Genomic DNA, 20240 nt, shown 5'->3' on the forward strand with positions numbered 1-20240 from the left:
CCTCACTTATTTTGCATGCTTTCATACAATTAATAAAAATAGCAACATGCATCACTCAAAGTGAGTGAAAGGGCACAGATGAGTGGTAATCAATCATTGCGCATTTCTACCCTCTTTTCCCTATATTACAGCGGTGGTAACGGGCCCTTAAGTGTACTAAGAAAGAGTCCAAAAGCCTAAACAAGACACGCTTCATAAAAAAATAATTACTCTTTTCATGACTTGTCTAGATCATGCAGCACAGGTCCAGACTACGAACCCTTCCGAGGCACCTGCTCGCTAAAACACTTCCTGGGTGTGGAAATTGTCTCAATGTTTACATCTACTTTGAGTTTTTGCCGTTTAACTCTGTGACTTGATGAGGATTGCGTAACAAGAAGTAAACATTTACTTAACTAAACCAAATGGTGTTCATGCAAAATCTCATGACGCTGCAAGCAGGATTCGTACCTACGCGGGGAAACCCCATTGGATTTCAAGTCCAACGCCTTAACCACTCGGCCATCGCAGCTGCGTGAGTATGATGTCACAGTTGTCGTATACGAGCCATGCACTACTCACGTCAGGCCGAGACATAAAAAATAAAGTAACAGAAGGACGGGACACGTACCAGCAGTGCCCTGTTGTCCTCACTTATTTGGCATGCTTTCATACAATTAATAAAAATAGCAATACGCATCACTCAAAGTGAGGGACAGGGCACCGATGAGCGGTAATCAATCACTGCACATTTCTATCCTCGTTTCCCTATATTACGGCGGTGGCAACGGGCCCTTAAGTGTACTCAGAAAGAGTCCAAAAGCTTAAACAAGACACGCTTCATAAAAAAAAGTACTCTTTTCATGACTTGTCTAGATCAGGCAGGACAGGTCCAGACTACGAACCCTTCCGAGGCACCTGCTCTCTAAAACACTTCCTGGGTGTGGAAATTGTCTCGATGTTTACATCTAGTTTGAGTTTTTGCCATTTAACTCTTTGACTTGATGAGGATTGCGTAACGAGAAGTGAACATTTCCTTAACTAAACCAAATGGTGTTCATGCAAAATCTCATGCCGCTACAAGCAGGATTCGAACCTACACGGGGAAACCCCATTGGATTTTAAGTCCAACGCCTTAACCACTCGGCCATCGCAGCTGCGTGAGTTTGATGTCACTGTTGTCGTATACGAGCCATGCGCTACTCATGTCAGGTCGAGACCTAAAAAATAAAGTAACGGAAGGACGGGGCACATACCAGCAGTGCCCTGTTGTCCTCACTTATTTCGCATACTTTCATACAATTAATAAAAATAGCAATATGCATCACTCAAAATGAGTGACAGGGCACAGATGAGCGGTAATCAACCACTGCACATTTCTACCCTCGTTTCCATATATTACGGCGGTGGCAACGGGCCCTTAAGTGTACTCAGAAAGAGTCCAAAAGCCTAAACAAGACACGCTTCATAAAAAAAATTACTAATTTCGTAACTTGTCTAGATCAGGCAGGATAGGTCCAGACTACAAACCCTTCTGAGCCACCAGCTCTCTAAAACACTTCCTGGGTGTGGAAATTGTCTCAATGTTTACATCTAGTTTGAGTTTTTTCCATTTAACTCTGTAACTTGATGAGGATTGCGAACAAGAAGTGAACATTTCCTTAACTAAACCAAATGGTGTTCATGCAAAATCACACTACGCTGCAAGCAGGATTCGAACCTGCGCAGGGAAACCGCATTGGATTTCGAGTCCAACGCCTTAACCACTCGGCCATCGCAGCTGCATGAGTATGATGTCACTGTTGTCGTATACGAGCCATGCTCTGCTCATGTCAGGCGGAGACCAAAAAAATAAAGTAACGGAAGGACGGGGCACGTACCAGCAGTGCCCTGTTGTCCTCACTTATTTTGCATGCTTTCATACAATTAATAAAAATAGCAACATGCATCACTCAAAGTGAGTGAAAGGGCACAGATGAGTGGTAATCAATCACTGCATGTTTCTACCCACTTTTCCCTATATTACGGCGGTGGTAACAGGCCCTTAAGTGTACTAAGAAAGAGTCCAAAAGCCTAAACAAGACATGCATCATAAAAAAAAGTACTCTTTTCATGACTTGTCTAGATCAGGCAGGACAGGTCCAGACTACAAACCCTTCTGAGCCACCAGCTCTCTAAAACACTTCCTAGGTGTGGAAATTGTCTCAATGTTTACATCTAGTTTGAGTTTTTTCCATTTAACTCTGTAACTTGATGAGGATTGCGAACAAGAAGTGAACATTTCCTTAACTAAACCAAATGGTGTTCATGCAAAATCACACTATGCTGCAAGTAGGATTCGAACCTGCGCAGGGAAACCCCATTGGATTTCAAGTCCAACGCCTTAACCACTCGGCCATCGCAGCTGCATGAGTATGATGTCACTGTTGTCGTATACGAGCCATACACTGCTCATGTCAGGCCGAGACCAAAAAATAAAGTAACAGAAGGACGGGGCACGTACCAGCAGTGCCCTGTTGTCCTCACTTATTTTGCATGCTTTCATACAATCAATAAAAATAGCAACATGCATCACTCAAAGTGAGTGAAAAGGCACAGATGAGTGGTAATCAATCATTGCGCATTTCTACCCTCTTTTCCCTATATTACGGCGGTGGTAACGGGCCCTTAAGTGTACTAAGAAAGAGTCCAAAAGCCTAAACAAGACACGCTTCATATCCAGACTACGAACCCTTCCGAGGCACCTGCTCTCTAAAACACTTCCTGGGTGTGGAAATTGTCTCAATGTTTACATCTAGTTTGAGTTTTTGCCGTTTAACTCTGTGACTTGATGAGGATTGCGTAACAAGAAGTGAACATTTACTTAACTAAACCAAATGGTGTTCATGCAAAATCTCATGACGCTGCAAGCAGGATTCGAACCTACGCAGGGAAACCCCATTGGATTTCAAGTCCAACGCCTTAACCACTCGGGCATCGCAGCTGCGTAAGTATGATGTCACAGTTGTCGTATGCGAGCCATGCACTACTCATGTCAGGCAGAGACATAAAAAATAAAGTAACAGAAGGACGGGGCACGTACCAGCAGTGCCCTGTTGTCCTCACTTATTTTGCATGCTTTCATACAATTTATAAAAATAGCAATACGCATCACTCAAAGTGAGTGACAGGGCACCGATGAGCGGTAATCAATCACTGCACATTTCTATCCTCGTTTCCCTATATTTCGGCGGTGGCAACGGGCCCTTAAGTGTACTCAGAAAGAGTCCAAAAGCCTAAACAAGACACGCTTCATAAAAAAAAATTACTCATTTCGTAACTTGTCTAGATCAGGCAGGATAGGTCCAGACTACAAACCCTTCCGAGCCACCTGCTCTCTAAAACACTTCCTAGGTGTGGAAATTGTTTCAATGTTTACATCTAGTTTGAGATTTTGCCGTTTAACTCTATGACTTGATGAGGATTGCGTAACAAGAAGTAAACATTTACTTAACTAAACCAAATGGTGTTCATGCAAAATCTCATGACGCTGCAAGCAGGATTCGAACCTACGCGGGGAAACCCCATTGGATTTCAAGTCCAACGCCTTAACCACTCGGCCATCGCAGCTGCGTGAGTATGATGTCACAGTTGTCGTATACGAGCCATGCACTACTCACGTCAGGCCGAGACATAAAAAATAAAGTAACAGAAGGACGGGACACGTACCAGCAGTGCCCTGTTGTCCTCACTTATTTGGCATGCTTTCATACAATTAATAAAAATAGCAATACGCATCACTCAAAGTGAGTGACAGGGCACCGATGAGCGGTAATCAATCACTGCACATTTCTATCCTCGTTTCCCTATATTACGGCGGTGGCAACGGGCCCTTAAGTGTACTCAGAAAGAGTCCAAAAGCTTAAACAAGACACGCTTCATAAAAAAAAGTACTCTTTTCATGACTTGTCTAGATCAGGCAGGACAGGTCCAGACTACGAACCCTTCCGAGCCACCTGCTCTCTAAAACACTTCCTGGGTGTGGAAATTGTCTCAATGTTTACATCTAGTTTGAGTTTTTGCCAATTAACTCTGTGACTTGATGAGGATTGCGTAACGAGAAGTGAACATTTCCTTAACTAAACCAAATGGTGTTCATGCAAAATCTCATGACGCTACAAGCAGGATTCGAACCTACGCGGGGAAACCCCATTGGATTTCAAGTCCAATGCCTTAACCACTCGGCCATCGCAGCTGCGTGAGTATGATGTCACAGTTGTCGTATACGAGCCATGCACTACTCACGTCAGGCCGAGACATAAAAAATAAAGTAACAGAAGGACGGGGCACGTACCAGCAGTGCCCTGTTGTCCTCACTTATTTTGCATGCTTTGATACAATTAATAAAAATAGCAATACGCATCACTCAAAGTGAGTGACAGGTCACCGATGAGCGGTAATCAATCACTGCACATCTCTATCCTCGTTTCCCTATATTACGGCGGTGGCAACGGGCCCTTAAGTGTACTCAGAAAGAGTCCAAAAGCTTAAACAAGACACGCTTCATAAAAAAAGTACTCTTTTCATGACTTGTCTAGATCAGGCAGGACAGGTCCAGACTACGAACCCTTCGGAGCCACCTGCTCTCTAAAACACTTCCTGAGTGTGGAAATTGTCTCAATGTTTACATCTAGTATGAGTTTTTGCAGTTTAACTCTGTGACTTGATGAGGATTGCGTAATGAGAAGTGAACATTTACTTAACTAAACCAAATTGTGTTCATGCAAAATCTCATGCCGCTGCAAGCAGGATTCAAACCTACGCGGAGAAACCCCATTGGATTTCAAGTCCAACGCCTTAACCACTCGGCCATCGCAGCTGCGTGAGTATGATGTCACTGTTGTCGTATAAGAGCCATGCGCTACTCATGTCAGGTCGAGACCTAAAAAATAAAGTAACGGAAGGACGGGGCACATACCAGCAGTGCCCTGTTGTCCTCACTTATTTTGCATACTTTCATACAATTAATAAAAATAGCAGTATGCATCACTCAAAATGAGTGACAGGGCACAGATGAGCGGTAATCAATCACTGCACATTTCTACCCTCGTTTCTATATATTACGGCGGTGGCAACGGGCCCTTAAGTGTACTCAGAAAGAGTCCAAAAGCCTAAACAAGACACGCTTCATAAAAAAAATTACTCATTTCGTAACTTGTCTAGATCAGGCAGGATAGGTCCAGACTACAAACCCTTCCGAGCCACCTGCTCTCTAAAACACTTCCTAGGTGTGGAAATTGTTTTAATGTTTACATCTAGTTTGAGTTTTTGCCATTTAACTCTGTGACTTGATGAGGATTGCGTAACGAGAAGTGAACATTTCCTTAACTAAACCAAATGGTGTTCATGCAAAATCATACTACGCTGCAAGCAGGATTCGAACCTGCGCAGGGAAACCCCATTGGATTTCGAGTCCAACGCCTTAACCACTTGGCCATCGCAGCTGCATGAGTATGATGTCACTGTTGTCGTGTACGAGCCATGCTCTGCTCATGTCAGGCGGAGACCAAAAAAATAAAGTAACGGAAGGACGGGGCACGTACCAGCAGTGCCCTGTTGTCCTCGCTTATTTTGCATGCTTTCATACAATTAATAAAAATAGCAACATGCATCACTCAAAGTGAGTGAAAGGGCACAGATGAGTGGTAATCAATCACTGCATGTTTCTACCCACTTTTCCCTATATTACGGCGGTGGTAACAGGCCCTTAAGTGTACTATGAAAGAGTCCAAAAGCCTAAACAAGACATGCATCATAAAAAAAAGTACTCTTTTCATGACTTGTCTAGATCAGGCAGGACAGGTCCAGACTACAAACCCTTCCGAGCCACCAGCTCTCTAAAACACTTCCTGGGTGTGGAAATTGTCTCAATGTTTACATCTAGTTTGAGTTTTTTCCATTTAACTCTGTGACTTGATGAGGATTGCGAACAAGAAGTGAACATTTCCTTAACTAAACCAAATGGTGTTCATGCAAAATCACACTACGCTGCAAGCAGGATTCGAACCTGCGCAGGGAAACCCCATTGGATTTCGAGTCCAACGCCTTAACCACTCGGCCATCGCAGCTGCATGAGTATGATGTCACTGTTGTCGTATACGAGCCATACTCTGCTCATGTCAGGCCGAGACCAAAAAATAAAGTAACAGAAGGACGGGGCACGTACCAGCAGTGCCCTGTTGTCCTCACTTATTTTGCATGCTTTCATACAATTAATAAAAATAGCAACATGCATCACTCAAAGTGAGTGAAAGGGCACAGATGAGTGGTAATCAATCACTGCATGTTTCTACCCACTTTTCCCTATATTACGGCGGTGGTAACAGGCCCTTAAGTGTACTATGAAAGAGTCCAAAAGCCTAAACAAGACATGCATCATAAAAAAAAGTACTCTTTTCATGACTTGTCTAGATCAGGCAGGACAGGTCCAGACTACAAACCCTTCCGAGCCACCAGCTCTCTAAAACACTTCCTGGGTGTGGAAATTGTCTCAATGTTTACATCTAGTTTGAGTTTTTTCCATTTAACTCTGTGACTTGATGAGGATTGCGAACAAGAAGTGAACATTTCCTTAACTAAACCAAATGGTGTTCATGCAAAATCACACTACGCTGCAAGCAGGATTCGAACCTGCGCAGGGAAACCCCATTGGATTTCGAGTCCAACGCCTTTAACCACTCGGCCATCGCACCTGCAGAGTATGATGTCACTGTTGTCGTATACGAGCCATACTCTGCTCATGTCAGGCCGAGACCAAAAAATAAAGTAACAGAAGGACGGGGCACGTACCAGCAGTGCCCTGTTGTCCTCACTTATTTTGCATGCTTTCATACAATTAATAAAAATAGCAACATGCATCACTCAAAGTGAGTGAAAAGGCACAGATGAGTGGTAATCAATCGTTGCGCATTTCTACCCTCTTTTCCCTATATTACGGCGGTGGTAACGGGCCCTTAAGTGTACTAAGAAAGAGTCCAAAAGCCTAAACAAGACACGCTTCATAAAAAAATAATTACTCTTTTCATGACTTGTCTAGATCATGCAGGACAGGTCCAGACTACGAACCCTTCCGAGGCACCTGCTCTCTAAAACACTTCCTGGGTGTGGAAATTGTCTCAATGTTTACATCTAGTTTGAGTTTTTGCCGTTTAACTCTGTGACTTGATGAGGATTGCGTAACAAGAAGTAAACATTTACTTAACTAAACCAAATGGTGTTCATGCAAAATCTCATGACGCTGCAAGCAGGATTCGAACCTACGCGGGGAAACCCCATTGGATTTCAAGTCCAACGCCTTAACCACTCGGCCATCGCAGCTGCGTGAGTATGATGTCACAGTTGTCGTATACTAGCCATGCACTACTCACGTCAGGCCGAGACATAAAAAATAAAGTAACAGAAGGACGGGGCACGTACCAGCAGTGCCCTGTTGTCCTCACTTATTTTGCATGCTTTCATACAATTAATAAAAATAGCAATACGCATCACTCAAAGTGAGTGACAGGGCACCGATGAGCGGTAATCAATCACTGCACATTTCTATCCTCGTTTCCCTATATTACGGCGGTGGCAACGGGCCCTTAAGTGTACTCAGAAAGAGTCCAAAAGCTTAAACAAGACACGCTTCATAAAAAAAAGTACTCCTTTCATGACTTGTCTAGATCAGGTAGGACAGGTCCAGACTACGAACCCTTCCGAGCCACCTGCTCTCTAAAACACTTCCTGGGTGTGGAAATTGTCTCAATGTTTACATCTAGTTTGAGTTTTTGCAGTTTAACTCTGTGACTTGATGAGGATTGCGTAATGAGAAGTGAACATTAACTTAACTTAACCAAATAGTGTTCATGCAAAATCTCATGCCGCTGCAAGCAGGTTTCGAACCTACATGGGGAAACCCCATTGGATTTCAAGTCCAACGCCTTAACCACTCGGCCATCGCAGCTGCGTGAGTATGATGTCACTGTTGTCGTATACGAGCCCTGCGCTACTCATGTCAGGTCGAGACCTAAAAAATAAAGTAACGGAAGGACGGGGCACATACCAGCAGTGCCCTGTTGTCCTCACTTATTTCGCATACTTTCATACAATTAATAAAAATAGCAATACGCATCACTCAAAGTGAGTGACAGGGCACCTATGAGCGGTAATCAATCACTGCACATTTCTATCCTCGTTTCCCTATATTACGGCGGTGGCAACAGGCCCTTAAGTGTACTCAGAAAGAGTCCAAAAGCTTAAAGAAGACACGCTTCATAAAAAAAGTACTCTTTTCATGACTTGTCTAGATCAGGGAGGACAGGTCCAGACTACAAACCCTTCCGAGCCACCAGCTCTCTAAAACACTTCCTAGGTGTGGAAATTGTTTCAATGTTTACATCTAGTTTGAGTTTTTGCCGTTTAACTCTGTGACTTGATGAGGATTGCGTAACAAGAAGTAAACATTTACTTAACTAAACCAAATGGTGTTCATGCAAAATCTCATGACGCTGCAAGCAGGATTCGAACCTACGCGGAGAAACCCCATTGGATTTCAAGTCCAACGCCTTAACCACTCGGCCATCGCAGTTGCGTAAGTATGATGTCACAGTTGTCGTATACGAGCCATGCACTACTCACGTCAGGCCGAGACATAAAAAATAAAGTAACAGAAGCACGGGGCACGTACCAGCAGTGCCCTGTTGTCCTCACTTATTTTGCATGCTTTCATACAATTAATAAAAATAGCAATACGCATCACTCAAAGTGAGTGACAGGGCACCGATGAGCGGTAATCAATCACTGCACATTTCTATCCTCGTTTCCCTATATTACGGCGGTGGCAACGGGCCCTTAAGTGTACTCAGAAAGAGTCCAAAAGCTTAAACAAGACACGCTTCATAAAAAAAAGTACTCTTTTCATGACTTGTCTAGATCAGGTAGGACAGGTCCAGACTACGAACCCTTCCGAGGCACCTGCTCTCTAAAACACTTCCTGGGTGTGGAAATTGTCTCAATGTTTACATCTAGTTTGAGTTTTTGCAGTTTAACTCTGTGACTTGATGAGGATTGCGTAATGAGAAGTGAACATTTACTTAACTTAACCAAATGGTGTTCATGCAAAATCTCATGCCGCTGCAAGCAGGATTCGAACCTACGTGGGGAAACCCCATTGGATTTCAAGTCCAACACCTTAACCAGTCGGCCATCACAGCTGCGTGAGTATAATGTCACTGTTGTCGTATACAAGCCATGCGCTACTCATGTCAGGTCGAGACCTAAAAAATAAAGTAACGGAAGGACGGGGCACATACCAGCAGTGCCCTGTTGTCCTCACTTATTTCGCATACTTTCATACAATTAATAAAAATAGCAATATGCATCACTCAAAATGAGTGACAGGGCACAGATGAGCGGTAATCAATCACTGCACATTTCTACCCTCGTTTCTATATATTACGGCGGTGGCAACGGGCCCTTAAGTGTACTCAGAAAGAGTCCAAAAGCCTAAACAAGACACGCTTCATAAAAAAAAATTACTCATTTCGTAACTTGTCTAGATCAGGCAGGATAGGTCCAGACTACAAACCCTTCCGAGCCACCTGCTCTCAAAAACACTTCCTAGGTGTGGAAATTGTTTCAATGTTTACATCTAGTTTGAGTTTTTGCCGTTTAACTCTGTGACTTGATGAGGATTGCGTAACAAGAAGTAAACATTTACTTAACTAAACCAAATGGTGTTCATGCAAAATCTCATGACGCTGCAAGCAGGATTCGAACCTACGCGGGGAAACCCCATTGGATTTCAAGTCCAACGCCTTAACCACTCGGCCATCGCAGCTGCGTGAGTATGATGTCACAGTTGTCGTATACGAGCCATGCACTACTCACGTCAGGCCGAGACATAAAAAATAAAGTAACAGAAGGACGGGACACGTACCAGCAGTGCCCTGTTGTCCTCACTTATTTGGCATGCTTTCATACAATTAATAAAAATAGCAATACGCATCACTCAAAGTGAGTGACAGGGCACCGATGAGCGGTAATCAATCACTGCACATTTCTATCCTCGTTTCCCTATATTACGGCGGTGGCAACGGGCCCTTAAGTGTACTCAGAAAGAGTCCAAAAGCTTAAACAAGACACGCTTCATAAAAAAAGTACTCTTTTCATGACTTGTCTAGATCAGGCAGGACAGGTCCAGACTACGAACCCTTCCGAGCCACCTGCTCTCTAAAACACTTCCTGGGTGTGGAAATTGTCTCAATGTTTACATCTAGTTTGAGTTTTTGCCATTTAACTCTGTGACTTGATGAGGATTGCGTAACGAGAAGTGAACATTTCCCTAACTAAACCAAATGGTGTTCATGCAAAATCTCATGACGCTACAAGCAGGATTCGAACCTACGCGGGGAAACCCCATTGGATTTCAAGTCCAACGCCTTAACCACTCGGCCATCGCAGCTGCGTGAGTATCATGTCACAGTTGTCGTATACGAGCCATGCACTACTCACGTCAGGCCGAGACATAAAAAATAAAGTAACAGAAGGACGGGGCACGTACCAGCAGTGCCCTGTTGTCCTCACTTATTTTGCATGCTTTGATACAATTAATAAAAATAGCAATACGCATCACTCAAAGTGAGTGACAGGGCACCGATGAGCGGTAATCAATCACTGCACATTTCTATCCTCGTTTCCCTATATTACGGCGGTGGCAATGGGCCCTTAAGTGTACTCAGAAAGAGTCCAAAAGCTTAAACAAGACACGCTTCATAAAAAAAGTACTCTTTTCATGACTTGTCTAGATCAGGCAGGACAGGTCCAGACTACGAACCCTTCCGAGCCACCTGCTCTCTAAAACACTTCCTGAGTGTGGAAATTGTCTCAATGTTTACATCTAGTATGAGTTTTTGCAGTTTAACTCTGTGACTTGATGAGGATTGCGTAATGAGAAGTGAACATTTACTTAACTAAACCAAATTGTGTTCATGCAAAATCTCATGCCGCTGCAAGCAGGATTCAAACCTACGCGGAGAAACCCCATTGGATTTCAAGTCCAACGCCTTAACCACTCGGCCATCGCAGCTGCGTGAGTATGATGTCACTGTTGTCGTATACGAGCCATGCGCTACTCATATCAGGTCGAGACCTAAAAAATAAAGTAAAGGAAGGACGGGGCACATACCAGCAGTGCCCTGTTGTCCTCACTTATTTCGCATACTTTCATACAATTAATAAAAATAGCAATATGCATCACTCAAAATGAGTGACAGGGCACAGATGAGCGGTAATCAATCACTGCACATTATTACCCTCGTTTCTATATATTACGGCGGTGGCAACGGGCCCTTAAGTGTACTCAGAAAGAGTCCAAAAGCCTAAACAAGACACGCTTCATAAAAAAAATTACTCATTTCGTAACTTGTCTAGATCAGGCAGGATAGGTCCAGACTACAAACCCTTCCGAGCCACCTGCTCTCTAAAACACTTCCTAGGTGTGGAAATTGTTTTAATGTTTACATCTAGTTTGAGTTTTTGCCATTTAACTCTGTGACTTGATGAGGATTGCGTAACGAGAAGTGAACATTTCCTTAACTAAACCAAATGGTGTTCATGCAAAATCATACTACGCTGCAAGCAGGATTCGAACCTGCGCAGGGAAACCCCATTGGATTTAGAGTCCAACGCCTTAACCACTCAACCATCGCAGCTGCATGAGTATGATGTCACTGTTGTCGTATACGAGCCATGCTCTGCTCATGTCAGGCGGAGACCAAAAAAATAAAGTAACGGAAGGACGGGGCACGTACCAGCAGTGCCCTGTTGTCCTCGCTTATTTTGCATGCTTTCATACAATTAATAAAAATAGCAACATGCATCACTCAAAGTGAGTGAAAGGGCACAGATGAGTGGTAATCAATCACTGCATGTTTCTACCCACTTTTCCCTATATTACGGCGGTGGTAACAGGCCCTTAAGTGTACTATGAAAGAGTCCAAAAGCCTAAACAAGACATGCATCATAAAAAAAGTACTCTTTTCATGACTTGTCTAGATCAGGCAGGACAGGTCCAGACTACAAACCCTTCCGAGCCACCAGCTCTCTAAAACACTTCCTGGGTGTGGAAATTGTCTCAATGTTTACATCTAGTTTGAGTTTTTTCCATTTAACTCTGTGACTTGATGAGGATTGCGAACAAGAAGTGAACATTTACTTAACTAAACCAAATTGTGTTCATGCAAAATCTCATGCCGCTGCAAGCAGGATTCAAACCTACGCGGAGAAACCCCATTGGATTTCAAGTCCAACGCCTTAACCACTCGGCCATCGCAGCTGCGTGAGTATGATGTCACTGTTGTCCTATACGAGCCATGCGCTACTCATATCAGGTCGAGACCTAAAAAATAAAGTAACGGAAGGACGGGTCACATACCAGCAGTGCCCTGTTGTCCTCACTTATTTCGCATACTTTCATACAATTAATAAAAATAGCAATATGCATCACTCAAAATGAGTGACAGGGCACAGATGAGCGGTAATCAATCACTGCACATTTCTACCCTCGTTTCTATATATTACGGCGGTGGCAACGGGCCCTTAAGTGTACTCAGAAAGAGTCCAAAAGCCTAAACAAGACACGCTTCATTAAACAAATTACTCATTTCGTAACTTGTCTAGATCAGGCAGGATAGGTCCAGACTACAAACCCTTCCGAGCCACCTGCTCTCTAAAACACTTCCTAGGTGTGGAAATTGTTTTAATGTTTACATCTAGTTTGAGTTTTTGCCATTTAACTCTGTGACTTGATGAGGATTGCGTAACGAGAAGTGAACATTTCCTTAACTAAACCAAATGGTGTTCATGCAAAATCATACTACGCTGCAAGCAGGATTCGAACCTGCGCAGGGAAACCCCATTGGATTTCGAGTCCAACGCCTTAACCACTCAACCATCGCAGCTGCATGAGTATGATGTCACTGTTGTCGTATACGAGCCATGCTCTGCTCATGTCAGGCGGAGACCAAAAAAATAAAGTAACGGAAGGACGGGGCACGTACCAGCAGTGCCCTGTTGTCCTCGCTTATTTTGCATGCTTTCATACAATTAATAAAAATAGCAACATGCATCACTCAAAGTGAGTGAAAGGGCACAGATGAGTGGTAATCAATCACTGCATGTTTCTACCCACTTTTCCCTATATTACGGCGGTGGTAACAGGCCCTTAAGTGTACTATGAAAGAGTCCAAAAGCCTAAACAAGACATGCATCATAAAAAAAGTACTCTTTTCATGACTTGTCTAGATCAGGCAGGACAGGTCCAGACTACAAACCCTTCCGAGCCACCAGCTCTCTAAAACACTTCCTGGGTGTGGAAATTGTCTCAATGTTTACATCTAGTTTGAGTTTTTTCCATTTAACTCTGTGACTTGATGAGGATTGCGAACAAGAAGTGAACATTTACTTAACTAAACCAAATTGTGTTCATGCAAAATCTCATGCCGCTGCAAGCAGGATTCAAACCTACGCGGAGAAACCCCATTGGATTTCAAGTCCAACGCCTTAACCACTCGGCCATCGCAGCTGCGTGAGTATGATGTCACTGTTGTCCTATACGAGCCATGCGCTACTCATATCAGGTCGAGACCTAAAAAATAAAGTAACGGAAGGACGGGTCACATACCAGCAGTGCCCTGTTGTCCTCACTTATTTCGCATACTTTCATACAATTAATAAAAATAGCAATATGCATCACTCAAAATGAGTGACAGGGCACAGATGAGCGGTAATCAATCACTGCACATTTCTACCCTCGTTTCTATATATTACGGCGGTGGCAACGGGCCCTTAAGTGTACTCAGAAAGAGTCCAAAAGCCTAAACAAGACACGCTTCATAAAAAAAAATTACTCATTTCGTAACTTGTCTAGATCAGGCAGGATAGGTCCAGACTACAAACCCTTCCGAGCCACCTGCTCTCAAAAACACTTCCTAGGTGTGGAAATTGTTTCAATGTTTACATCTAGTTTGAGTTTTTGCCGTTTAACTCTGTGACTTGATGAGGATTGCGTAACAAGAAGTAAACATTTACTTAACTAAACCAAATGGTGTTCATGCAAAATCTCATGCCGCTGCAAGCAGGTTTCGAACCTACGTGGGGAAACCCCATTGGATTTCAAGTCCAACGCCTTAACCACTCGGCCATCGCAGCTGCGTGAGTATGATGTCACTGTTGTCGTATACGAGCCCTGCGCTACTCATGTCAGGTCGAGACCTAAAAAATAAAGTAACGGAAGGACGGGGCACATACCAGCAGTGCCCTGTTGTCCTCACTTATTTCGCATACTTTCATACAATTAATAAAAATAGCAATACGCATCACTCAAAGTGAGTGACAGGGCACCGATGAGCGGTAATCAATCACTGCACATTTCTATCCTCGTTTCCCTATATTACGGCGGTGGCAACAGGCCCTTAAGTGTACTCAGAAAGAGTCCAAAAGCTTAAAGAAGACACGCTTCATAAAAAAAAGTACTCTTTTCATGACTTGTCTAGATCAGGCAGGACAGGTCCAGACTACAAACCCTTCCGAGCCACCAGCTCTCTAAAACACTTCCTAGGTGTGGAAATTGTTTCAATGTTTACATCTAGTTTGAGTTTTTGCCGTTTAACCCTGTGACTTGATGAGGATTGCGTAACAAGAAGTAATCATTTACTTAACTAAACCAAATGGTGTTCATGCAAAATCTCATGACGCTGCAAGCAGGATTCGAACCTACGCGGGGAAACCCCATTGGATTTCTAGTCCAACGCCTTAACCACTCGGATATCGCAGCTGCGTAAGTATGATGTCACAGTTGTCGTATACGAGCCATGCACTACTCACGTCAGGCCGAGACATAAAAAATAAAGTAACAGAAGGACGGGGCACGTACCAGCAGTGCCCTGTTGTCCTCACTTATTTTGCATGCTTTCATACAAGTAATAAAAATAGCAATACGCTTCACTCAAAGTGAGTGACAGGGCACTGATGAGCGGTAATCAATCACTGCACATTTCTATCCTCGTTTACATATATTACGGCGGTGGCAACGGGCCCTTAAGTGTACTCAGAAAGAGTCCAAAAGCTTAAACAAGACACGCTTCATAAAAAAAAGTACTCTTTTCATGACTTGTCTAGATCAGGTAGGACAGGTCCAGACTACGAACCCTTCCGAGGCACCTGCTCTCTAAAACACTTCCTGGGTGTGGAAATTGTCTCAATGTTTACATATAGTTTGAGTTTTTGCAGTTTAACTCTGTGACTTGATGAGGATTGCGTAATGAGAAGTGAACATTTACTTAACTTATCCAAATGGTGTTCATGCAAAATCTCATGCCGCTGCAAGCAGGATTCGAACCTACGTGGGGAAACCCCATTGGATTTCAAGTCCAACGCCTTAACCACTCGGCCATCGCAGCTGCATGAGTATAATGTCACTGTTGTCGTATACAAGCCATGCGCTACTCATGTCAGGTCGAGACCTAAAAAATAAAGTAACGGAAGGACGGGGCACATACCAGCAGTGCCCTGTTGTCCTCACTTATTTCGCATACTTTCATACAATTAATAAAAATAGCAATATGCATCACTCAAAATGAGTGACAGGGCACAGATGAGCGGTAATCAATCACTGCACATTTCTACCCTCGTTTCCATATATTACGGCGGTGGCAACGGGCCCTTAAGTGTACTCAGAAAGAGTCCAAAAGCCTAAACAAGACACGCTTCATAAAAAAAAATTACTCATTTCGTAACTTGTCTAGATCAGGCAGGATAGGTCCAGACTACAAACCCTTCCGAGCCACCTGCTCTCTAAAACACTTCCTAGGTGTGGAAATTGTTTCAATGTTTACATCTAGTTTGAGTTTTTGCCGTTTAACTCTGTGACTTGATGAGGATTGCGTAACAAGAAGTAAACATTTACTTAACTAAACCAAATGGTGTTCATGCAAAATCTCATGACACTGCAAGCAGGATTCGAACCTACGCGGGGAAACCCCATTGGATTTCAAATCCAACGCCTTAACCACTCGGCCATCGCAGCTGCGTGAGTATGATGTCACAGTTGTCGTATACGAGCCATGCACTACTCACGTCAGGCCGAGACATAAAAAATAAAGTAACAGAAGGACGGGACACCTACCAGCAGTGCCCTGTTGTCCTCACTTATTTGGCATGCTTTCATACAATTAATAAAAATAGCAATACGCATCACTCAAAGTGAGTGACAGGGCACCGATGAGCGGTAATCAATCACTGCACATTTCTATCCTCGTTTCCCTATATTACGGCGGTGGCAACGGGCCCTTAAGTGTACTCAGAAAGAGTCCAAAAGCTTAAACAAGACACGCTTCATAAAAAAAAGTACTCTTTTCATGACTTGTCTAGATCAGGCAGGACAGGTCCAGACTACGAACCCTTCCGAGCCACCTGCTCTCTAAAACACTTCCTGGGTGTGGAAATTGTCTCAATGTTTACATCTAGTTTGAGTTTTTGCCATTTAACTCTGTGACTTGATGAGGATTGCGTAACGAGAAGTGAACATTTCCTTAACTAAACCAAATGGTGTTCATGCAAAATCTCATGACGCTACAAGCAGGATTCGAACCTACGCGGGGAAACCCCATTGGATTTCAAGTCCAACGCCTTAACCACTCGGCCATCGCAGCTGCGTGAGTATCATGTCACAGTTGTCGTATACGAGCCATGCACTACTCACGTCAGGCCGAGACATAAAAAATAAAGTAACAGAAGGACGGGGCACGTACCAGCAGTGCCCTGTTGTCCCCACTTATTTTGCATGCTTTGATACAATTAATAAAAATAGCAATACGCATCACTCAAAGTGAGTGACAGGGCACCGATGAGCGGTAATCAATCACTGCACATTTCTATCCTCGTTTCCCTATATTACGGCGGTGGCAACGGGCCCTTAAGTGTACTCAGAAAGAGTCCAAAAGCTTAAACAAGACACGCTTCATAAAAAAAGTACTCTTTTCATGACTTGTCTAGATCAGGCAGGACAGGTCCAGACTACGAACCCTTCCGAGCCACCTGCTCTCTAAAACACTTCCTGAGTGTGGAAATTGTCTCAATGTTTACATCTAGTATGAGTTTTTGCAGTTTAACTCTGTGACTTGATGAGGATTGCGTAATGAGAAGTGAACATTTACTTAACTAAACCAAATTGTGTTCATGCAAAATCTCATGCCGCTGCAAGCAGGATTCAAACCTACGCGGAGAAACCCCATTGGATTTCAAGTCCAACGCCTTAACCACTCGGCCATCGCAGCTGCGTGAGTATGATGTCACTGTTGTCGTATACGAGCCATGCGCTACTCATATCAGGTCGAGACCTAAAAAATAAAGTAACGGAAGGACGGGGCACATACCAGCAGTGCCCTGTTGTCCTCACTTATTTCGCATACTTTCATACAATTAATAAAAATAGCAATATGCATCACTCAAAATGAGTGACAGGGCACAGATGAGCAGTAATCAATCACTGCACATTTCTACCCTCGTTTCTATATATTACGGCGGTGGCAACGGGCCCTTAAGTGTACTCAGAAAGAGTCCAAAAGCCTAAACAAGACACGCTTCATAAAAAAAATTACTCATTTCGTAACTTGTCTAGATCAGGCAGGATAGGTCCAGACTACAAACCCTTCCGAGCCACCTGCTCTCTAAAACACTTCCTAGGTGTGGAAATTGTTTTAATGTTTACATCTAGTTTGAGTTTTTGCCATGTAACTCTGTGACTTGATGAGGATTGCGTAACGAGAAGTGAACATTTCCTTAACTAAACCAAATGGTGTTCATGCAAAATCATACTACGCTGCAAGCAGGATTCGAACCTGCCCAGGGAAACCCCATTGGATTTCGAGTCCAACGCCTTAACCACTCGGCCATCGCAGCTGCAAGAGTATGATGTCACTGTTGTTGTATACGAGCCATACTCTGCTCATGTCAGGCCGAGACCAAAAAATAAAGTAACAGAAGGACGGGGCACGTACCAGCAGTGCCCTGTTGTCCTCACTTATTTTGCATGCTTTCATACAATTAATAAAAATAGCAACATGCATCACTCAAAGTGAGTGACAGGGCACGATGAGCGGTAATCAGTCACTGCACATTTCTATCCTCATTTCCCTATATTACGGCGGTGGCAACGGGCCCTTAAGTGTACTCAGAAAGAGTCCAAAAGCTTAAACAAGACACGCTTCATAAAAAAAGTACTCTTTTCATGACTTGTCTAGATCAGGCAGGACAGGTCCAAACTACGAACCCTTCCGAGCCACCTGCTCTCTAAAACACTTCCTGGGTGTGGAAATTGTCTCAATGTTTACATCTAGTTTGAGTTTTTGCCATTTAACTCTGTGACTTGATGAGGATTGCGTAACGAGAAGTGAACATTTCCTTAACTAAACCAAATGGTGTTCATGCAAAATCTCATGACGCTACAAGCAGGATTCGAACCTACGCGGGGAAACCCCATTGGATTTCAAGTCCAACGCCTTAACCACTCGGCCATCACAGCTGCGTGAGTATGATGTCACAGTTGTCGTATACGAGCCATGCACTACTCACGTCAGGCCGAGACATAAAAAATAAAGTAACAGAAGGACGGGGCACGTACCAGCAGTGCCCTGTTGTCCTCACTTATTTTGCATGCTTTGATACAATTAATAAAAATAGCAATACGCATCACTCAAAGTGAGTGACAGGGCACCGATGAGCGGTAATCAATCACTGCACATTTCTATCCTCGTTTCCCTATATTACGGCGGTGGCAACGGGCCCTTAAGTGTACTCAGAAAGAGTCCAAAAGCTTAAACAAGACACGCTTCATAAAAAAAGTACTCTTTTCATGACTTGTCTAGATCAGGCAGGACAGGTCCAGACTACGAACCCTTCCGAGCCACCTGCTCTCTAAAACACTTCCTGAGTGTGGAAATTGTCTCAATGTTTACATCTAGTATGAGTTTTTGCAGTTTAACTCTGTGACTTGATGAGGATTGCGTAATGAGAAGTGAACATTTACTTAACTAAACCAAATTGTGTTCATCCAAAACCTCATGCCGCTGCAAGCAGGATTCAAACCTACGCGGAGAAACCCCATTGGATTTCAAGTCCAACGCCTTAACCACTCGGCCATCGCAGCTACGTGAGTATGATGTCACTGTTGTCGTATACGAGCCATGCGCTACTCATGTCAGGTCGAGACCTAAAAAATAAAGTAACGGAAGGACGGGCACATACCAGCAGTGCCCTGTTGTCCTCACTTATTTCGCATACTTTCATTCAATTAATAAAAATAGCAATATGCATCACTCAAAATGAGTGACAGGGCACAGATGAGCGGTAATCAATCACTGCACATTTCTACCCTCGTTTTTATATATTACGGCGGTGGCAACGGGCCCTTAAGTGTACTCAGAAAGAGTCCAAAAGCCTAAACAAGACACGCTTCATAAAAAAAATTACTCATTTCGTAACTTGTCTAGATCAGGCAGGATAGGTCCAGACTACAAACCCTTCCGAGCCACCTGCTCTCTAAAACACTTCCTAGGTGTGGAAATTGTTTTAATGTTTACATCTAGTTTGAGTTTTTGCCATTTAACTCTGTGACTTGATGAGGATTGCGTAACGAGAAGTGAACATTTCCTTAACTAAACCAAATGGTGTTCATGCAAAATCATACTACGCTGCAAGCAGGATTCGAACCTGCGCAGGGAAACCCCATTGGATTTCGAGTCCAACGCCTTAACCACTCGGCCATCGCAGCTGCATGAGTATGGTGTCACTGTTGTCGTATACGAGCCATGCTCTGCTCATGTCAGGCGGAGACCAAAAAAATAAAGTAACGGAAGGACGGGGCACGTACCAGCAGTGCCCTGTTGTCCTCGCTTATTTTGCATGCTTTCATACAATTAATAAAAATAGCAACATGCATCACTCAAAGTGAGTGAAAGGGCACAGATGAGTGGTAATCAATCACTGCATGTTTCTACCCACTTTTCCCTATATTACGGCGGTGGTAACAGGCCCTTAAGTGTACTATGAAAGAGTCCAAAAGCCTAAACAAGACATGCATCATAAAAAAAAGTACTCTTTTCATGACTTGTCTAGATCAGGCAGGACAGGTCCAGACTACAAACCCTTCCGAGCCACCAGCTCTCTAAAACACTTCCTGGGTGTGG

At 43.6% G+C, this 20240-nt stretch overlaps 22 non-coding genes across 22 annotated transcripts; all 22 read right to left on the bottom strand.

The window, feature by feature from the left end:
* Positions 1-429: 429 nt before the first annotated feature.
* Positions 430-511, bottom strand: TRNAS-UGA (transfer RNA serine (anticodon UGA)). Its single transcript has one exon. It is a non-coding gene; the product is annotated as a tRNA-Ser (tRNA).
* A 543-nt stretch (positions 512-1054) lies between these two features.
* On the bottom strand, positions 1055-1136 carry TRNAL-UAA (transfer RNA leucine (anticodon UAA)). The gene has a single exon. It is a non-coding gene; the product is annotated as a tRNA-Leu (tRNA).
* A 542-nt stretch (positions 1137-1678) lies between these two features.
* Positions 1679-1760, bottom strand: TRNAS-CGA (transfer RNA serine (anticodon CGA)). Its single transcript has one exon. It is a non-coding gene; the product is annotated as a tRNA-Ser (tRNA).
* A 542-nt stretch (positions 1761-2302) lies between these two features.
* On the bottom strand, positions 2303-2384 carry TRNAS-UGA (transfer RNA serine (anticodon UGA)). The gene has a single exon. It is a non-coding gene; the product is annotated as a tRNA-Ser (tRNA).
* Positions 2385-3506: 1122 nt separating this feature from the next.
* Positions 3507-3588, bottom strand: TRNAS-UGA (transfer RNA serine (anticodon UGA)). Its single transcript has one exon. It is a non-coding gene; the product is annotated as a tRNA-Ser (tRNA).
* Positions 3589-4131: 543 nt separating this feature from the next.
* TRNAS-UGA (transfer RNA serine (anticodon UGA)) lies at positions 4132-4213 on the bottom strand. The gene has a single exon. It is a non-coding gene; the product is annotated as a tRNA-Ser (tRNA).
* Positions 4214-5380: 1167 nt separating this feature from the next.
* On the bottom strand, positions 5381-5462 carry TRNAS-CGA (transfer RNA serine (anticodon CGA)). The gene has a single exon. It is a non-coding gene; the product is annotated as a tRNA-Ser (tRNA).
* A 542-nt stretch (positions 5463-6004) lies between these two features.
* Positions 6005-6086, bottom strand: TRNAS-CGA (transfer RNA serine (anticodon CGA)). The gene has a single exon. It is a non-coding gene; the product is annotated as a tRNA-Ser (tRNA).
* Positions 6087-6627: 541 nt separating this feature from the next.
* TRNAS-CGA (transfer RNA serine (anticodon CGA)) lies at positions 6628-6710 on the bottom strand. Its single transcript has one exon. It is a non-coding gene; the product is annotated as a tRNA-Ser (tRNA).
* A 543-nt stretch (positions 6711-7253) lies between these two features.
* On the bottom strand, positions 7254-7335 carry TRNAS-UGA (transfer RNA serine (anticodon UGA)). The gene has a single exon. It is a non-coding gene; the product is annotated as a tRNA-Ser (tRNA).
* A 543-nt stretch (positions 7336-7878) lies between these two features.
* TRNAS-UGA (transfer RNA serine (anticodon UGA)) lies at positions 7879-7960 on the bottom strand. The gene has a single exon. It is a non-coding gene; the product is annotated as a tRNA-Ser (tRNA).
* A 1793-nt stretch (positions 7961-9753) lies between these two features.
* Positions 9754-9835, bottom strand: TRNAS-UGA (transfer RNA serine (anticodon UGA)). The gene has a single exon. It is a non-coding gene; the product is annotated as a tRNA-Ser (tRNA).
* Positions 9836-10377: 542 nt separating this feature from the next.
* On the bottom strand, positions 10378-10459 carry TRNAS-UGA (transfer RNA serine (anticodon UGA)). Its single transcript has one exon. It is a non-coding gene; the product is annotated as a tRNA-Ser (tRNA).
* Positions 10460-12874: 2415 nt separating this feature from the next.
* TRNAS-CGA (transfer RNA serine (anticodon CGA)) lies at positions 12875-12956 on the bottom strand. Its single transcript has one exon. It is a non-coding gene; the product is annotated as a tRNA-Ser (tRNA).
* Positions 12957-14123: 1167 nt separating this feature from the next.
* On the bottom strand, positions 14124-14205 carry TRNAS-UGA (transfer RNA serine (anticodon UGA)). Its single transcript has one exon. It is a non-coding gene; the product is annotated as a tRNA-Ser (tRNA).
* Positions 14206-14748: 543 nt separating this feature from the next.
* On the bottom strand, positions 14749-14830 carry TRNAS-AGA (transfer RNA serine (anticodon AGA)). Its single transcript has one exon. It is a non-coding gene; the product is annotated as a tRNA-Ser (tRNA).
* Positions 14831-15373: 543 nt separating this feature from the next.
* On the bottom strand, positions 15374-15455 carry TRNAS-UGA (transfer RNA serine (anticodon UGA)). The gene has a single exon. It is a non-coding gene; the product is annotated as a tRNA-Ser (tRNA).
* A 544-nt stretch (positions 15456-15999) lies between these two features.
* Positions 16000-16081, bottom strand: TRNAS-UGA (transfer RNA serine (anticodon UGA)). The gene has a single exon. It is a non-coding gene; the product is annotated as a tRNA-Ser (tRNA).
* Positions 16082-16624: 543 nt separating this feature from the next.
* Positions 16625-16706, bottom strand: TRNAS-UGA (transfer RNA serine (anticodon UGA)). The gene has a single exon. It is a non-coding gene; the product is annotated as a tRNA-Ser (tRNA).
* A 1167-nt stretch (positions 16707-17873) lies between these two features.
* TRNAS-CGA (transfer RNA serine (anticodon CGA)) lies at positions 17874-17955 on the bottom strand. The gene has a single exon. It is a non-coding gene; the product is annotated as a tRNA-Ser (tRNA).
* A 540-nt stretch (positions 17956-18495) lies between these two features.
* On the bottom strand, positions 18496-18577 carry TRNAS-UGA (transfer RNA serine (anticodon UGA)). The gene has a single exon. It is a non-coding gene; the product is annotated as a tRNA-Ser (tRNA).
* A 1166-nt stretch (positions 18578-19743) lies between these two features.
* Positions 19744-19825, bottom strand: TRNAS-CGA (transfer RNA serine (anticodon CGA)). Its single transcript has one exon. It is a non-coding gene; the product is annotated as a tRNA-Ser (tRNA).
* Between the last annotated feature and the right edge of the window lie 415 nt (positions 19826-20240).

This window comes from Lissotriton vulgaris, chromosome 11 (genome assembly GCF_964263255.1).
Source record: "Lissotriton vulgaris chromosome 11, aLisVul1.2, whole genome shotgun sequence".
Taxonomy (NCBI): domain Eukaryota; kingdom Metazoa; phylum Chordata; class Amphibia; order Caudata; family Salamandridae; genus Lissotriton; species Lissotriton vulgaris.